Source organism: Schistocerca americana, chromosome 2, assembly GCF_021461395.2.
Source record: "Schistocerca americana isolate TAMUIC-IGC-003095 chromosome 2, iqSchAmer2.1, whole genome shotgun sequence".
In the NCBI taxonomy this organism is placed as follows: Eukaryota; Metazoa; Arthropoda; class Insecta; order Orthoptera; family Acrididae; genus Schistocerca; species Schistocerca americana.
The window spans coordinates 1,019,205,961-1,019,225,352 of NC_060120.1; positions in this window are offsets into that span (position 1 = coordinate 1,019,205,961).

The window sequence follows — 19,392 nt, forward strand, 5'->3', positions numbered from 1 at the left end:
AAAAGTTTGACGCCCACTGCTCTAGATTCATTAGTTCATTGTCTGTTATTTCGTAAGAGCTTTAGTACTTTCTGCCTCCCTCTGGACTTCTACTAGAGTGTCATTGAGTTCCCATATGTCATCAATGTTTATGGTTCCAAATACTGTTTACAGCAATCTGTCTCCCATATCTAACCACCCCCGAATTATCGTGACACCTTAACTGCAGATAAAAACATATACTGTGATTCCTTTCATGGTCTTAACACATACAGAATTTTGCATGAGTCTGGTTCCCTCTCTTTCCTTTTACCCCTACCCCCTTTTGAGTGAGTGCCACCATTATGAGTGGCAACAAATCTGTAATGTATCTGAAAGGACGGGTATGCACGACATGCACATGGTCACATGGGTTGATAACTGTGGTTTGACATCCACTGGTAACGCATCAAGTGATGAACTTTTTATTGTTACATTTCGAGCATATAGGTTTGCCAGCATCAACCGTTGACCTATACAACATTCTGATAATTCTGGATTGAATTCTTCCAATTTTTATTGAAGCTCAAGGGCATTGGTATTAGCTCTTTGTACTTGTTTCCACTCTTTCAGTGTTCTTGTCAAATTTTGTACTGGTTCACTGTTTTTCTCTACCTCTGGTTTGATTATTTCAAATGGTGAAGACATTTTGAGATCATACACCGCTTCATAAGGTGTAGACTCTCATTGATTTATGCCACTACAACATAAAGCAAAAGAGTATCACAGTCGTGTGATGGCTATTCACATAATGGCTTAGAAGTTTACCTATTGCTTGTTGTACACATTCTGTTCCTCTGTCAGCCTGTGGATGTAATAGGCTAGTTCAAAGTTAGCAAATATGTAACAAGTGACATAACTGCTTCATTAATTTTGACATAAAGTTGGTGCCTTGATCCATGATTATCATTTCTGGAACAACAAAATTTAGTAACCAATTATTTACCACTGCAGGTGCTATATAGTGTCTGCCTGATATTTTGGGATAACAATCATACCAACATAGTGTGAGAAATGATCTTTAGCAGTCAGAATGTAGCAGTGTCTGTATAAAAGGACCTAAGATGTCCATCTCACTCATTTTGAAAGGTTTAGTAGCATCTGCAAACAGCTCTAGCAGCACACATTTATGACTTAATTCTGCACATTGAGCCCATGGCACCCAATTTTGCACGTACTGTTCTACTTTTTGTATACACGTTCTCCATCAGTAATGTTTGACTGCTCTTGAGTCCGTTAGTTTTATATCCTCCATAACTGTGTAATGTGGTTGCTTCAATACCACTACTTGCAACACAACGGGGACCACTACATGAGCCCAAGCTTTGTCGTATTGTACAGTACAGAATTGTGAATAGTGAACAGCAGTTGCATTGTGAACAGTTCGCAGTCCACATCAGCAGCCTGTGCTCTTTGCCACTTTGCAATGCTATGATCTACTGTTCACACAACACCAATTTTTTTTGGTAAGTCCATCTGCATTACCTTGTTTGTAAACTATTACTAAAACAACTCACTCTATTTTAAGACCCATTGTGTATGTCTACTTGATGGAGCCTTTAATCCAAGTAACCATACCAATGTGTGATCTGTTAATACTCTTAAATTTCCTCCCATGCAAATAGCAACGCGCAATGTATCAGGCTTAACGTTTCCTTTTCGATAGTACAATAGTTCTTTTCTGATTTGTTCAACTGCTGTGCTGCATAAGAAATTGGCTGTTCCTTACTCTGCACTTTCAGACTTGAAACACACCCTACTTCTTGTTTGCTAGTGTCAAATTATAACATGAATTCTTTCTTATATTCCAGAAAAACTAAAAAGGTTTAGTTGTTCATTTAAGTTTTCAGACACATTTTCGCACTCCACTGTCCAATGGAACTCCACATCCTTCTTTAACAAGTGTGCCAGAAGTTGTGCTATATCTGAAAACACCATTACAAATTTCCTATAGTAATTTATCAGCTCCAAAAATGACAGTAATTCTTTGCTTGTTTGAGGTTTTGGGAAACTTCTTACAAAGATCATTGATCTTTAATTTGTTTGCACTACATCTTGGCTAGTTACATGTGTGAAGTAAGTCATTTCTTCTGGTGCAATTTTTCCCAACCTTCCCAAGACCATTACCAATGCATTCAATCACATTACATAGTAAACATGTCTGTAATCATATGACTGTTGAGGTATCTATAATCACAGCAGAACAGATCCTTCTTCGTACAATTCGAACCCTTCTTTGGAACTATCATCACAGGTGGACCCCATGGACTGGGACTTTTCTCACTGATATCACCATGTAATTGTAGGTTACTGAATTCCTCGATTACCGATTGCAAGTGATGGGACACAGAGTTTGGCTTAGTCTTCTAATTCCAACAGTTACTTCTCCATTGCTGTTTGTTTTATTCCTTTGAAATGCTCCACTTTCGTACGTAATGCAATTAAACTGGCAGTTTGCTCATGGCGAAGGTAAGCACTTGTCCAGTTTAGATCATCTAAATTGGCAACCAATAGCCACTTAATGAATTTATGTCTCACGTCCTAAAATTATCAACAATGACTGGTACTACTCATTCATTATCTATTTCTATTATGTATACAATACACCCACATGCAAAATACCATACTTTAGCTAGCTTATTGTTTACTTCCAGTGGTTCCACCACGTATAGCACATTTACAGATAGTTCTGCTCCCACATTCATTCAAAATAGTTTCCCTGTACCTTGCAGTACCTGATCACACAAACTTATCCATAATAGTTTTGTACATAGTTTGACTGGTTTGTCTTTCACAAGAGACAAGCTTTGCAACAGTGTACACTGACAACAAGTTTCTCCAGAGGGAACAATGTTCCTTCAAGTTCTACCATGTGTTGTCCACGGTCAATTTTAGCAGAATATTTATACAGGAAATCTATCTCTAGGATTGCCCAGTATTGGGACAAAATTTCCATATTTTCCTGGACTCACTTTGCTCCAAACTGGAAATTTAACATCACATTAGATTTTATGGGGAGTGCTGTTCAATGGGCTTGGAGCTCCCTTTGTTTTTTAGAGTTGTTTACATTCCATACTTTCCCACATCTCTTGCTGTGTGATTGTCGATTAATCTCTTCCTATGTGACCAGAACTTCTACACTGATAGCCTTTCATGTCAATAAAGAAGACATTTCTTCTATCATGAACTCTTATTACTGTATCTATTTCCTCCATTACCACAGCAACACCTATGGTGTCAGCGAAGTCCTTTGGAAATTCTGCACGTACCCTTCTTGATGTATTTGGTGGCAGTCCCCTTGGAAATGTGTCTAAGGTCATGTGTCCCACTTCCTGCAGAATGATCCTATTTGTTTCATCACAGTCTGTCAGTTGATAGATACACTACCACTCATTAATTTCAATACACCCAATAAATGAGATCTAGTTCTCTGTAGATAAGGTCTAATACCGTGGGTATGGTTGAGAAAGCACAGCAATAATACAACAGCTGTGCACGTCATGATTTTTGTCTGTGATCATCAAAATACAATAGTATCCAACAAACAATGTTGTGTACATAAACGTTATGTACCTATCTGATATGTTTGTTTACCTATTTGCCAATGGATGCAGCATTTGGTGTCTTGTGTTGTTCCCCGTAGTGACATGATGTCCACAGCAAATGGCAAGCATTGCTACAATACATAACATGTGGTTCCTGCACGTTAGTTCCTTTGTGACATTGAAGTGTGCACATCACTAGTATGGCTCCACGAGTGGAGATATCCATAGAAAAATGTGCAGCAATTGTAGCACTTAGCCAAGCAGGTTTCGCCAAATTGCGAAACAGTGTAGTGTGTCTATATGGGAAGTGCAATAAACTCTTCACCGCTAGAAGGCAGACGATCTTGTAAAACAACTAAAAGTGATGATAAATATATCAGAATTACCAGTTAAAGAAATATATTCAAAATGGCACCCTAAATTTGTACAGAATTGGTAGAAATGAACTTGACAACAATATCTGTCGCAACAGTGAAAAGGGGACTGACTGAAGCCGGCTTGAAAGGATGTGTCACAGCAAGAAAACCCCTTCTGAGGCCCACAGATAAATAGAAGAGACTTGAATGGGTTAGGAAACATCATAATTGGATATCAGAAGAGGGAACGAAGGTGTTATTCACCGATGAATCGAAGTTTGAGATTTTTGGAACCAGAAGGAGAATATTTGTTCGGCGATTTGTAGGGGAAAGGGTAGCCAAGCAGTGTGTTCTACCTACAGTTAAATATGGTGGAGGTTCTATTGTGGTTTGGGGGTGTTTTGCTGGATAAGAGTTGGCGATGTTGTGAAAATAGAAGGATGTACGGATCAGAAGCAGTACCACCACATACTTCAGTATCATGCAATACGAAGTGGATTGCGCTTAGTAGGGAAAAGATTCACCTTACAACAGGATAATGACCCAAAACATCGGTTGGCATACTGTATGAAATACATTGCATCAAAGGAAAAACAGAAAGTACTGATTGATATGGTATGGACGTCCCAAATCCCTGAGTTTAAGAGTTCTGTAGGAATCATTGTGGAAGGAAGCAGGATACTGAAGTACTGAGGAAAAATGAGACGCATTTGAAGTTGGCTAAGGATGTGGATACTGTGATAAGGAATACTGCAGTGGGCAAGTCAGGTGAAGAGGAATGGACATCTCTACAAAGGGCAATCACAGATGTTGGACAGGCAAACACAGATACAAGGAAAGTAACTGTGAAGAAATGTTGGGTAACAGAAGGAATACTTGAACCAATTGGCAAAAGAAGGAAGTACAAAAATGTTCAGGGAATGGCTGTTATACAGCAATATAAATCACTTAGAAAATAAATAAATAGAAAGTGCAAGGAAGCCAAGGCAAAATGGTGGCCGGAAAAGTGCGAAGAAGTCAAAAAAGAAATGATTGACTCAGCATATAGAAAAGTCGTCAGAACGACCTCAGCTGAAATTAAAAGCAAGGGTGGTAACATTGCAGTCTCAATGTGAATTTCCCTGTTGAGTGCAAAGGAGAGAGCGGAAGGGTGGGAAGAATACATTGATGGCCTCTGTGAGGGGGAGGGGGAGGGGAGGACTTGCTTGATGTGATAGACTGAAGGGATCTCACTATAGAATCAGCTTTTGTACGAGCTTTGGAAGGCTTGGGATGAAATAAGGCAGAAGGAACAGATGTCATTCCATCAAACTTACTAAAATCATTGAGGAAAGTTGTGACTAGACAACTATTCGAGATAGTGTGTAGAATCTATGAGAACTGGTGACATACCACCTGACGTTTGGAAAAATATCATCTACACAATTCCCAAGAGAACACGAGCAGATAAGTGTGATATCTGTAACACAATCAGCGTAACAGCTCATGCAAGCAAGCTGCTTACAATAATATGCAGAAGAATAGAAAGAAAAATTGGGACTATGTTACATGATGATCAGTTTGGCTTTAGGAAAGGTAAAGGCAGTCCTTATGTTGTGCTTGATAATGGAAGCAATACTGCTTGATAATGGAAGCAATACTGAATAAGAATCAAGACATGCTCATAGGATTTGTTGTAGAGATGGGCAAACTGAAACACGTAACTGTTTCGAAACAAATGAAACAGTAGAATGTAATGTTTCGACACGCTGTTTCGAAACAGTGAAACAGTGTATATTTTGTAATCTAATAAACCTACACATTTTATCATCTTGAATGTCTACTGTATAAGTATGTCCATATAAACAAAAATGAGGTGCGAGAGCGATAATCATATCGCAGTAAGTATGAAACTATCACTTAGGCGTCTTGGCAGTTTCATATTCCCTGCAGCAAATGCGCTGCTTTCGTGTCGTGTGACTTTTCAATTGGCTGAGGACAGCCATAGTTGAATACAGAAGAACCACCACGGATGGAACTGGAGGTGGGAGCAAACTGCAGAAACAATGGATATGCTACTGGAATTCCCACATTCCGTTAGCATTGGTAATATACCCATCCTGCTAATTTCCACGCACACAAAGGGAATCATTGTGGATAACAGGCACAGTGACTATAGACTCACATATAATGCCAAATAATTCGAATAAATAACAAAATGTAACAGAAAAAATTTTGTCTTTCAAGGTGTTTCGAACCGTTACTATAAATTCACCATGCTTCCCAGCCCTTCCCGTTCACCATTACACTGTCAGTGATATGTCAAACAGATTGCTTGCAATTAAACCTACATCAAATTTATGCATATGTCTAATAACTGTCACTCTACACCTTTTTTCATTCAAAATGTTGTAGGCTTACTTGCGTTTATTAATATGATTACTGTACAGGAACAGAGAAGCGTATGTTATAAAAAAAGTGTTGTTTAACTGAATGATTTTCATATATTTATTATTTTGAATGTGAATGGTATGCATTGTTTTATTGTTTGGTTAGTGTTTATAAGGCAAACCTACGTTTCTAGCATTTGTAGACTTAGAGAAAGCTTTTGACAATGTGACTGGAATACTCTCTTTCAAATTCTAAAGGTGGCAGGGGTAAAATACAGGGAGCGAAAGGCTATTTACAATTTGTACAGAAACCAGATGGCAGTTATAAGAGTTGAGGGGCTTGAAAGGGAAGCAGTGGTTGGGAAGGGAGTAAGACAGGGTTGTAGCCTCTCCCCCATGTTATTCAATCTGTATATTGAGCAAGCAGTAAAGGAAACAAAAGAAAAATTCGGAGTATGTATTAAAATCCATGGAGAAGAAATAAAAACTTTGAGGTTCGCCGATGACATTGTAATTCTGTCAGAGACAGCAAAGGACTTGGAAGAGCAGTTGAATGGAATGGATAGTGTAAGATGAACATCAACAAAAGCAAAACGAGGATAATGGAATGTAGTCGAATTAAGTCGGATGATGCTGAGGGAATTAGATTAGGAAATGAGACACTTAAAGCAGTAAAGGAGTTTTGCTATTTGGGGAGCAAAATAACTGATAAAGGTCGAAGTAGAGAGGATATAAAATGTAGACTGGCAATGGCAAGGAAAGCGTTTCTGAAGAAGAGAAATTTGTTAGTATCGAGTATAGATTTAAGTGTCAGGAAGTCATTTCTGAAAGTATTTGTATGGAGTGTAGCCATGTATGGAAGTGAAACATGGACGATAAATAGTTTGGACAAGAAGAGAATAGAAGCTTTCGAAATGTGGTGCTACAGAAGAATGCTGAAGATTAGATGGGTAGATCACATAACTAATGAGGAAGTATTGAATAGGATTGGGGAGAAGAGAAATTTGTGGCACAACTTGACCAGAAGAAGGGATTGGTTGGTAGGACATGTTCTGAGGCATCAAGGGATCACCAATTTAGTATTGGAGGGCAGCGTGGAGGGTAAAAATCGTAGAGGGAGACCAAGAGATGAATACACTAAGCAGATTCAGAAGGATATAGGTTGCAGTAGGTACTGGGAGATGAAGAAGCTTGCACAGGATAGAGTAGCATGGAGAGCTGCATCAAACCAGTCTCAGGACTGAAGACCACAACAACAACAACAACAACAACAAACAGTGTTTATAAAGCAGATGTTACGCCATTTCGAAATAGGACAGTCAGCTAGAAACGAAGCTTTATTTTCAAATATCTTAAGCTTCATGCTATTGCTTGTCAAAAAGATTTCGACACTCTTGAAAGTGTTTCATGAAGTGGTATGTTGTGTTTCAGTACCTGTGCCGAGCCCGAATCTCGTCCGACACAGAGCGGAATGAAACACTGTTTTGATACAATTAGTCTGTTCCAAGCACAGGTGGAATGAAACAGCCTTATTTTGAAACAACGATACAGTTTCTGTGGCTGGCTCGAGATCGGATCTGGTCAGGTTTTCTGAGACAGGGACGGAATGAAACACCACTGTTTCGAAACAGTGAACCGCAGCCGTTCTGAAACACCGAAACAGTTCCACGTATCGATACACTGTATCGAAACATAGAAACAGAGGCCAAGTCTAATTTGTTGATCTAGAAAAAGCATTTGACAATGTAAAATGGTGCAAGATGATCAAAACTCTGAGGAAAATAGGAGTAAGCTATTGGGAAAGATGGGTAATGAGCAATATTTATAAGAACCCAGAGGGAACAATAAGAATGGAAGACCAACAATGAAGGGCTCAGTTTAAAAGCGGTGTAAGACAGGAATGAAGTCTTTTGCCCCTACTGTTTGATCTACACACTGAAGAAGCTAAGACAGAAATAAAAGAAATGTTCAAAAGGAGGATTAAAACGTTGGGTGAAAAGATACCAGTGATAAGACTTGCTAACAACATTGCTATCCTCAGCGAAAGTGCTGAAGAATTATAGGACCTATTGAATGGAGTGAACAATCTAATGAACACTGAATACGCATTAGGAGTAAACTGTAAAAAGATAAAAGTAATGAGAAGTAGCAGAAATGAGAAGAGCAAGAAACTTAATATCAAAATTGATGATCATGAAGTAGGTGAAGTTAGGGAATTCTGCTACCTTGGGAGCAAAGTAACCCACGACGAACAACATGTGGGAGACATAAAAAGCAGACTAGCACAGGCAAAGAGAGCATTCCTGGCCAAGAAAAGTCTTAATCTGAGAAAAAGAATTTCTGCAACTGTACCTCTGGAGCACAGAATTGTGTGGTAGTGAATCATGGACAGTAGAAAAACCAGAAGAGAAGAGAGAATCAAAGCATTTGAAATGTGGTGCTACAGAAGAATGTTAGAAAAATAGGTGGACTGAAAAGTTAAGGAATGATGAGGTTCTCCACAGAATTGGTGAAGGTAGGAACACATGGAAAACAGTGACAAGAGGAAGGGATAGGATGGTAGGGAATGTGTCAAGATACCAAGGAATAACTTCCATGGTATTAGAGGGATTTATTTATTTAGCATATGGCATTACATATGAACAGCGACTAGCAGTTGTGGCTTACATAGTTTTACAAAATTTTACAAAAATATATTAATTTCATAATTTATAATTTAAAAAATAAGTCTATAAATTCATATCTGATTTGTCAATCCAATTACGGGCTGCCTCTGTCACTTCTGCTACAGCTTGTTACAATGTGATGGATCGTCTGGTGTTCATTTCCACAGTCACACTGAGAAGATGAAGCCTTTCCCCATCGGTAGAGGTTTTCAGCACAGTTGCTAGGGCCTGTGCGGATCCAGTTAATTGTTTTCCAGGCAAGTCGCGTTAGTTCCATACCAGCTAGCCTTGTGTCAGGTCTTTGGATGGTCTGATGTTCCTCATGGGCAATAGTGTTCCACATTTCTGTCCACTTTTTGTTGATACTATAGAAGGACAAGAACGAGATTGGAGTACATCCAGCAAGTAACTGAAAACGTAGGGTGCAAGTTATACTCTTAGATGAAGAGAAATTCATGGCGCATCACATGAAACAGGTTAGAAGACTGATGACCGACTCCCCCTCTCCCCAACACACACACAAATAGCCTTGTAATCTAGTAGGGGAAGGGTGGGATAATGGCCATTGAATGTAAGAGTCTGTACAGTGCTGCAATCGTATTGAAACTGCATAAACTTGTCACAGGTTGCAATGACAATACAGGGTGTTTGGCGGGTCAGCAGGTACACACAGCCAAGGAGATGACTGTCGGAAAGTCATAGAAGCAGTGAGAAAACAGTATTCCATTTATTCATCACAAGCATCACAGCAGTCGAAATATAATCTTGCAGCAATTGGTGCACGGCGGCCCTGGACAGCGATGTGTGCTTAGCTCAGCATGTGGCCCGAGGAGGTGGCTGGTTTGTGGAGTTGGCAAGCCGAGTTGGTGGCAGCAGTGACAAAGTGATGTCAGCACATCGGTGAATGCAGGACTGTGTCAGCCCAGGCAGTCGGCAAGCACACAACAACAACAGACTCCATAGTAAGTCAGTCATGCTCGACGGCGCAGATACATGACAAGTGAACAGTCTGAGGTGTGGGGAGCACTTGCGCATGGAGGCAAACCAAGAACTGTAGCGTAGGAAACATTATTAGCAGTCTGTGGATACAAGTCTGCAGTAGCAAGTGCATGCATGCAGGGCAGGCAATGGCTTGATAGCAAGTCAGATGCAAGTGCAGACCATGGACCTCCAGGTAGGTATGCTGGTTAGCTCCTGGTAGCATCAGTAGTAGACACAGTCCATAGTCCCACAGGTAGCAGAGGCTGTTTCTAGTAGCAGAAGGCTGAAGTACCTCTCAGAGCTGTCTGCGGACAATGACAAATACTGCATGGCTGGGGCAGGCTATATTTGTGGTTCCTTGACCCCACCCTGTTGTGACAGGATACCATTTCTGATTTTGTATGTCCTGGCAACAGCGCAATGCCAGGCTTGGACATGGTGTAATCCAAGCCACTACTGTGACACTACTGTACTATGATGTGTCAACATTGTTCCAGCATCACTAGCAGCAATGGGGGCTGGAAGAGTGGTACCTAATCTTGCTCTGTCATCAGAGCAGAGACTTCTGTCTTGTCAGTACGGACTCTTTACAGCTTCTTACATAAGAATGCGGCAACAGTTTTCTGTTTGCTTGACCATGGATTATAGCTGAAAGGTAGAGTACAACACATTGCTATTTTTGTTTGTTTCTTGTTTAAGTGTTCAAATTGTTTTTGCTCTATTGGAGTGTTGTACTTTTTGAGCATAGAACATGAGTTTCACTATTTTAATAAAAGACTGCAGTATCTTATGAAACTGTGTTGTTGGAGTTCCAGCTCTTGATTACAGTGCACGCTCTGAAGTGGGTACAGCTCTTTTCCCCTAGCACAAGATACTTTAAAATTTCAAGAGTTATCCTTCACTTGTCCTTGATTCTGCTCAGTTTCATACATAATTTCTGAAAAGTATTCTTAAGACTCTATGGAACTAGATTTCCATTATAATGAGTGAGAAACATTTACAGAGAAAGCTGAAAGAAATGGTGGCTAACAGCTGGAATAAAAGCACCTTGTGTATGGAGGATAGAGCTTTATTTCATGCAGGGGCTAGCTTTAATCAAGAATTATAGGGGAACTACATGCAGTATTGCAAAATTCCCCACCTTCTCTTCAAAAATACCAAAACATTGCACTACTATGCACAAAAAAATCAAAATTCTAAGAACAAAGCAAGAACAATTTGGAGCATTATTAGGCTTGAAATGAATAAACTATGAAAATCAAATGACATTCAATTCTCTGGTAACAAAAACAGTGGGAGAAATGGTATTAAAATAAAATGATTGACTTACAACATGCACTGAATTCATCCTAACAGTAAGAAGAAAATACAAAGACAAAAAGCTGTCCTTCAAAGGCAGATCCATTATATTTACTTAGAGGGGCGCTGTATACTCCAGCAAGACATCTTTTAGCCAGACCACCTGCTAGAGATCCCACAAAAATCATTGGGTCACTAAAAATCAGTACTCTTCTGGCTATGATGGCATTTCAATCAAAAGACTTAGATATTGTGCTGACTTTGTAGATTCCCCTTTGAGTTACCTTCGTAACCAATCAAGGTGTATTGCCAGAAGGTAGCACCCATTTATGAAAGTGGAAATAAGGTACTGACCTCTAATTATAGACCCATTTGTCTTCTTTTCATTTTCTCAATATCTGTTTTGAAGAAGCAGCTTGCAACCTAATAATGTACATTCCTTCTGATAATTTTGTAACGGCAGCTCAGTGTGGCTTTTATAAAGTTTTCCCTACAGTGAAAATGGTATAAAATCTCATAAACTCAGTTCCTATTACACTAATCAAGAAAAACTGTCCTTTTGGCATTTTCTGTGATGTTGCCAAGGTCTTCAATTGGGCAGATCATAAAATTCCTACTAAAATGGTGTGGATTAAAAGCATTTTCCTGTGTTGATTGTGTCATATCTTAACAATAGAAAAAGAAGGTTACTTTAAGGAACAAATGACATGACAGGAATAAAACTAATTTCACAGTGGGGAAACATTAAATACATTACCCTACAAAATTCGGTACTTTGCCTGTTCCTGTTGTAGGCCTACATAAATTATCTACCTGGAACAATGGAGGTCTTTTAAGTTGGGTCTGCTGATGACAACTTACACTGATAAAGAACCCAAACACACTCAAACTAAACTGTATTAGGAGACTTGAAAACAGTTGACAGCCACACTAACAGCTAAATGCTTAATGTTACTAAGACTAATATTATGCAATTTCAATCAAATCAAAATGATGTATAGGTCCAATATGTAGAGGTCAATGGAAACACTGCGGATAAGGCACCACGTGTAAAGTTCCTAAGCACCCAAATCGATAATAAACTGAAGTGACATCAGAACATCAAAAAATTAACCACAGCTCAGTTCTGCCTGCTTTATACTTGTAAATCTCTCTCAATGTGATGATTTGCATACAGGATTGCTAGCATACATTCATTCAGTGCTGTTATATGTCATAATCAAAAGATTTGGGACGAAGTGGTTAAGGGCAAAAAAGTATTTATTCTACAAATCACGTGGTAAGCATTATTTCAGCATAGGTTGAATTTACTGAACTCAGAAAAAACACAATGACAAAGTACTCAACAAATTCCATTAATGCCTGCAGCACCTCACTCCTTGCACGTCATGGCAGATGCGGCACCGCTCTGCAGTCTTGACTGTCAGTTCTTTTGTGGCATAATTGTCACTGGATACAGCATGCCTCCCGCTGAAAGTGTATGAGTGAGGGTGACAGTGAACCAATTTTTACCAGCTCTTGTGAGGAGGAGAGAAAACACATCACGGATCCAGCAGCACTTCCCCTAGGATTGCCAAAATTTTCGGGCACCGTCATCAAAGGTGGGTCATACCTCCATAGTTCAAAAAGACAGTGGCAATGCAGGTATGTCAGTTGTGGTTACATAGCAGCTGTAAAGACTGCTACTGGTTTAGGTCTGAAGGCATAAGTGGCTTCAGGACTGGCAGTGGCAGTTGCAGTGGTAGTGGCTACTTAAGACCAAAAGGCAAAAGTAGTATGGCAGTGACTCTGCACAACCCAAAGTATGGCATGGCTGAAGCTGGCTTTGGTGGTGTTTCCAAGAGCCGCTATTTGTCTTGGTGATGAGATGTTTGAGTGACCTCCACTCCCTGAGAGCACGGGTTTTGACCAATGGTATGAGACCATGATGTTATTCCTCCATAGCACCTCCTGATTGATGGCGAGTGGGCACTCTGGGTGTCAGTCTGAGGTGATGGAGTAAAGTGTGTGGCTGCCAAAAAGGCACCTACTCCCACTTTCAGCCCATTGGCATTACTCTATAAGTACCCAGAAACATGGTTCAGACTTTCTCAGCTGATGAGTGGGCAACTGCCATGCACATATGTTCGTTAGAGATCCTAACCATGTTCTCAGCTTCTGCATTAGACTGTGGATGAAATTGTGCAGTCGGCCAGCTTTTAATTATATTCTAGGCACAGAAGGACTGAAAGGTTGAGCTGTGAATTATCAGCCACTGTGAAAGACTACTGTTTGCAGAAGTTCCATAGTGGAGAAAAGTTTACACATTGAATCACAAGCACAAAAGGAAATTTGGAGAAGGGTTCGGCTGCAACCAGTCACGTTATCTAGGAATGGGGATGCAAAATCTATGCGCCAAGGTTCAGTAGCAATTGGTCATGGCAAAAGAGCCACAGAGATCATGTGGCAATTGAGGTATGCACCCCACAAGTTTACTTGTGAAAAACATTCACCATTTTTTAGTTTGACAAACACATGCTCTAACAGTAGCAGTGGATAGGAATCCGTAACTTAAGAGTTAACTGTGGCCTCAAAAATCACCACAGTAGTGGAGTTTTCCATCACTTTTCTTAATGACCACCAATGGCTTAGGAGACGCCCTAGCAGTTACTGTTTCAATAACATCTAACCCCTGCAGCCTGTATAGTTCACACTACTTCCTCCTGAATCAGTTGTGGGACCAGGCAGGTTCAGAATAACACTGGCGAAGTGGATTGTAGCAATTTTGTGTGTACTTCAAATAAATGCACCTTACCTAAATTTGATGCAAATCCATATTACTAAATTGGTAAAATGGTCACGTATGTCTCATTGCAGGTTACCTATGTCACGGCTTCCAGGAAAAGAAATGACTCAGTATTTCACATAATTATTGACTGAATTTAAAATGCTGTCATAATTTACTCATTAAGAGATATAATCTCACATTAAAAGTGTAACTCAATAAGTATTAAAGTTAGAAACTATATGTTGTGAGGCAGTACGGCCGACAAATTACACAGACAATATGAGCATGGGGGTGGGGGTGCGCACTTTGTAACTTCCAATAAACTTTACACAAAAGTTCCAACCTTTTTTGAAACTTTTTCTTGCTGTCACCCCCGACAAAGTAATGAAAGGATAAAGTTTACAATATTGCAATCCCCGTGTTATTCTGGATTATGATGCAATGTTGCTTAAGACATGCATGCAAGTCCGAAGGAACAGGCTCATGGTTGTCCATATTCACAACTGCGAATACATTTCACCTGCAAAATTATATCATTGCGTGACACACAGGAGATATTACCTAATAAATATTGAGATTCTTGAAAAACTAGTTTCATTAAAACAGAGCACAAATCACCTACACTATATTCATCGAGCATTTGGTAATGAGGGCACTTGGCGACTTTCAACAAGCTATTCACATGCTGTTTCACAATGGAAGTCAGATTCTTTAAAGATCTGGGGGTTCGGGATTACCAGTAACCCCTCAAATTCTTTGCAAAGTTCATCCATAACTTCGAAAGGAACGCCTTCCAATATCAGTCTAACATTATCCTACAGTGAGAACACAGGCGTTGCTAAAGTGTCTGGACCAAAAGTATTTTGTGCCCTGGGACATACTATTACCGGCATGCAACTTGTTTCTATCCTTTATTTGATGCACGAGGAAAACCCATCTTTGAGGGGAACATTCTAACAATTGTAATTAACTGGTTTGAATTGGATGGGTGGGAGGCTTGGAAACTTGTGAGTTGGCTTCCACCTCTGCACACTAAATAAATGCCCAAAACCAGGGAAATAATGCATGTTCTAATTGTCCCAGATTGATGTTGGGAGCTGCGTAACTAAAGATGTGGACCTACGGAATTTTTGAGAATGTAAATTGCGTGTCACGATCTGATAATCGCTCTATGTGGTGTAATTAGTTAAATTTCTCGACTTCTTCAAATGACTGCACATTCAGGTTGTACAGTAAGAGAAAAGAAGATACTGAATATTAGTAAGAACGTCAGACAAATGGTGGACCAAAGCCACAAAAGGCTAAAAAATGGAACTGGTAGTACCGTGATTATCAACATAAATATCTGGAATGGTATTGGAAATTACTCAGAGCTACAGAGAATTATGCTTACCTGACAAGATCAGGATGGCAAAAGCGAACTGGCAGCCAGGCACTTCCTAGTTGCCCTCAGTGCAATTGGAGGGCTCTCATTTATTTGTACAGATAGTATAAATGTTTCTATGTGGACTCTCAGTCGTGAATCATTAACACAAAATTTTACATGCAATAATTGTTGTTGTTGTCTTCAGTCCTGAGACTGGTTTGATGCAGCTCTCCATGCTACTCTATCCTGTGCAAGCTTCTTCATCTCCCAACCCCTGCCACCTTCAGAATTTGAATGAGAGTATTCCAGTTAACATTGTCAAAAGCTTTCTCTAAGTCTACAAATGCTAGAAATGTAGCTTTGCCTTTCCTTAATCTTTCTTCTAAGATAAGTCGTAGGGTCAGTATTGCCTCACTTGTTAAACTTTTTTACGGAATCCATTCGTCTGTAAAGAATTCACGTTAGTATTTTGCAGCTGTGACTTATTAAACTGATAGTTCGGTAATTTTCACATCTGTCAACACCTGCTTTCTTTGGAATTGGAATTACTATATTCTTCTTGAAGTGTGAGGGAATTTCGCCTGTCTCATACATCTTGCTCACCAGATGGTAGAGTTTTGTTAGGCCTGGCTCTCCCAAGGCTGTCAGTAGTTCTAATGGAATGTTGTCTACTCCCGGGGCCTTGTTCCGACTTAGGTCTTTGAGTGATCTGTCAAACTCTTCACGCAGTATCATATCTCCCATTTCATCTTCATTTACATCCTCTTCCATTTCCAAAATATTGTCCTCAAGTACATCGCCCTTGTATAGACCCTCTATATACTCCTTCCACCTTTCTGCTTTCCCTTCTTTGCTTAGAGCTGGGTTTCCATCTGAGCTCTTTATATTCATACAAGTGGTTCTCTTTTCTCCAAAGGTCTCTTTAATTTTCATGTAGGCAGTATCTATCTTACCCCTCGCGAGATAAGCCTCTACATCCTTACATTTGTCCTCTAGCCATCCCTGCTTAGCCATTTTGCACTTCCTGTCGATCTCATTTTTGAGACATTTGTATTCCTTTTTGCCCGCTTCACTTACTGCATTTTTGTATTTTCTCCTTTCATCAAATAAATTCAATATCTCTTCTGTTACCCAAGGAGTTCTACTAACCCTCGTCTTTTTACCTACTTGATCCTCTGCTGCCTTCACTACTTCATCCCTCAAAGCTACCCATTCTTCTTCTACTGTATTTCTTGCCCCCATTCCTGTCAATTGTTCCCTTATGCTCTCCCTGAAACTCTGTACAACCTCTGGTTCTTTCAGTTTATCCAGGGCCCATCTCCTTAAATTCCCACCTTTTTGCAGTTTCTTCAGTTTTAATCTACAGCTCATAACCAATAGATTGTGGTCAGAGTCCACATCTGCCCCTGGAAATGTCTTACAATTTAGAACCTCGTTTCTAAATCTCAGTCTTACCATTATATAATCTATCAGAAACATTTTAGTATCTCCAGGGTTCTTCCATGTATACAACCTTCTTTCACGATTCTTGAACCAAGTGTTAGCTATGATTAAGTTATGCTCTGTGCAAAATTCTACCAGGCGGCTTCCTCTTTCATTTCTTAGCCCCAATCAATATTCACCTACTACATTTCCTTCTCTTCCTTTTCCTACTGTCAAATTCCAGTCACCCATGACTATTACATTTTCGTCTCCCTTCATTACCTGAATAATTTCTTTTATCTCATCATACATTTCATCAATTTTTTCATCATCTGCAGAGCTAGTTGGCATATAAACTTCTACTACTGTAGTAGGCGTGGGCTTCGTGTCTATCTTGGCCACAACAATGCGTTCACTATGCTGTTTGTAGTATCTAACCCGTACTATTTTTTTATTCATTATTAAACCTACTCCTGCATTACCCCTATTTGATTTTGTATATATAACCCTGTATTCACCTGACCAAAAGTCTTGTTCCTCCTGCCACCGAACTTCGCTAATTCCCACTATATCTAACTTTAACCTATTCATTTCCCTTTTTAAATTTTCTAACTTACCTGCCCGATTAAGAGATCTGACATTCCACGCTCCGATCCGTAGAACGCCAGGTTTCTTGCTCCTGATAACAACGTCCTCCTGAGTAGTCCCCGCCCGGAGATCCAAATGGGGGACTATTTTACCTCCGGAATATTTTACCCAAGAGGACGCCATCATCATTTAACCATACAGTAAAGCTGCATGCCCTCGGGAAAAATTACAGCTGTAGTTTCCCCTTGCTTTCAGCCGTTCGCAGTACCAGCACAGCAAGGCCATTTTGGTTAGTGTTACAAGGCCAGATCAGTCAATAGTCAATCATCCAGTCTGTTGCCCCTGCAACCACTGCAAAGGCTGCTGCCCCTCTTCAGGAACCACACGTTTGTCTGGCCTCTCAACAGATACCCCTCCGTTGTGGTTGCAATAATAATATTTAATAAAAAGGTCTTACAAAACCAAATTGCACAAATGTGTCCCTGTTCTCCGAAGATACCAGGGAACCACTGTATCTGGAACGTGATGGCCTTTTGAGTTTACCGAGAGCTCCATCATTAGCTCCTGTGGTGCTCCTGATGCTGGTTTCTAAGTAATTTAAATAGAATTAACTTGAGCCATTGATCTGTTTCTAACTGGATACTAGCACACACTACACAAATAACTGCTCCCACAACAGTAGTGACACACTGCTCTTTCTGGCAAGAATGTGGTTAAAACCAAAAAGTACTGAAAGGTAATCTTGGGAGGAGCCTTTAGCCAGGTTCCGGTTCAGAAGAAGTTGATGCTGCATATGACGTACTCGTGGATTGGCTTGGTGCCCTACCTATGTTTAGAAAAGCAGCGTAACTGCATCACTGTGTCATCCTGTGATTGTAGAGTTAACTGTTTCTGTTGAGTATTAAGGGAAAGGACTGAGGGAAGATGTGTGTGCACAGCTAGAGGTCACTATTTGTGGGGCATCTTGGAGGTTCCTTTGGCTGCCATGGATACCTCATGCAATCCAAAGATTGGTGTTAACTCAGGTCAAATAACTTTAGAGCAGCTGATCTGACTTCACTATATAATGTTTCAGAAATTAACACAGCTCGTATTAGCACATTTATCACAGTGGATTAATCTTTTTAAGTATGCTATATATGCCCTGCAAAACTAATTTGGAAGTTCACAAAGCTTTATGAATTACAAACTAGCACTGACTAAATGCACCATCTCAGCAGAAAAGACCATCAACAACTCAAAAATTTCTGAGAGTAACAAGTGAGATAAGGTAAGCAATCCTTCTTCTGATGAACTTTGGAAGAATCAGATGAAAATTGCTAGAATGCTCCCTCACAGATTGGTCAATGTAGTCTTCCACATGCTACCTTTCAAAAACTACAATTTGTAATGTTACCATGTCTGACGCAGTGAGCCACAGCAGGACCATTTCTTCTAGCTTCAATGCAAGTTGGAAGGAGTGGCAGCTACAACCCCCACTTTTAATGTGCCACAACAACAACAAAATGTATAATGTTTCAATATTTTGTTTACATCAGTAGTTAGTATACCCCTTTAACAAAACTTCCACGAAATTGCAGTTCAAAGAAATACAGTATTTGAAAAGCATTATCTGATAATTTGAGAAGTACATTTCATTCAAATGATTTAAGAACTATAACAGCAACATTACCTCAACTTTTATGTCAAAATTTACATAATATAACTAATGCTGCACTTAGTACTACGGCTGTGACTATAGGATTCCAGACTACAGCTATGCAAAGCTGAAAATGAGAACTACTCTTTTTTTTCCAGCCTTTGTGTTATACGGGGATTATTCGGAAAGTATAGTTCAAATGGTCACAAAATGGAAACCATAGTGAAAATCAAAAATGTTTTATTTCCAACAGTTTGCTACAACACCCAGCTACGTCTCTACATAGTTGGCACTATGACTTACACATTTGTTGTAGCATTGCACCAACTTTCCAATACCTGCACAATAGAAGGCAGACTTCTGCACTTTCTGCCAC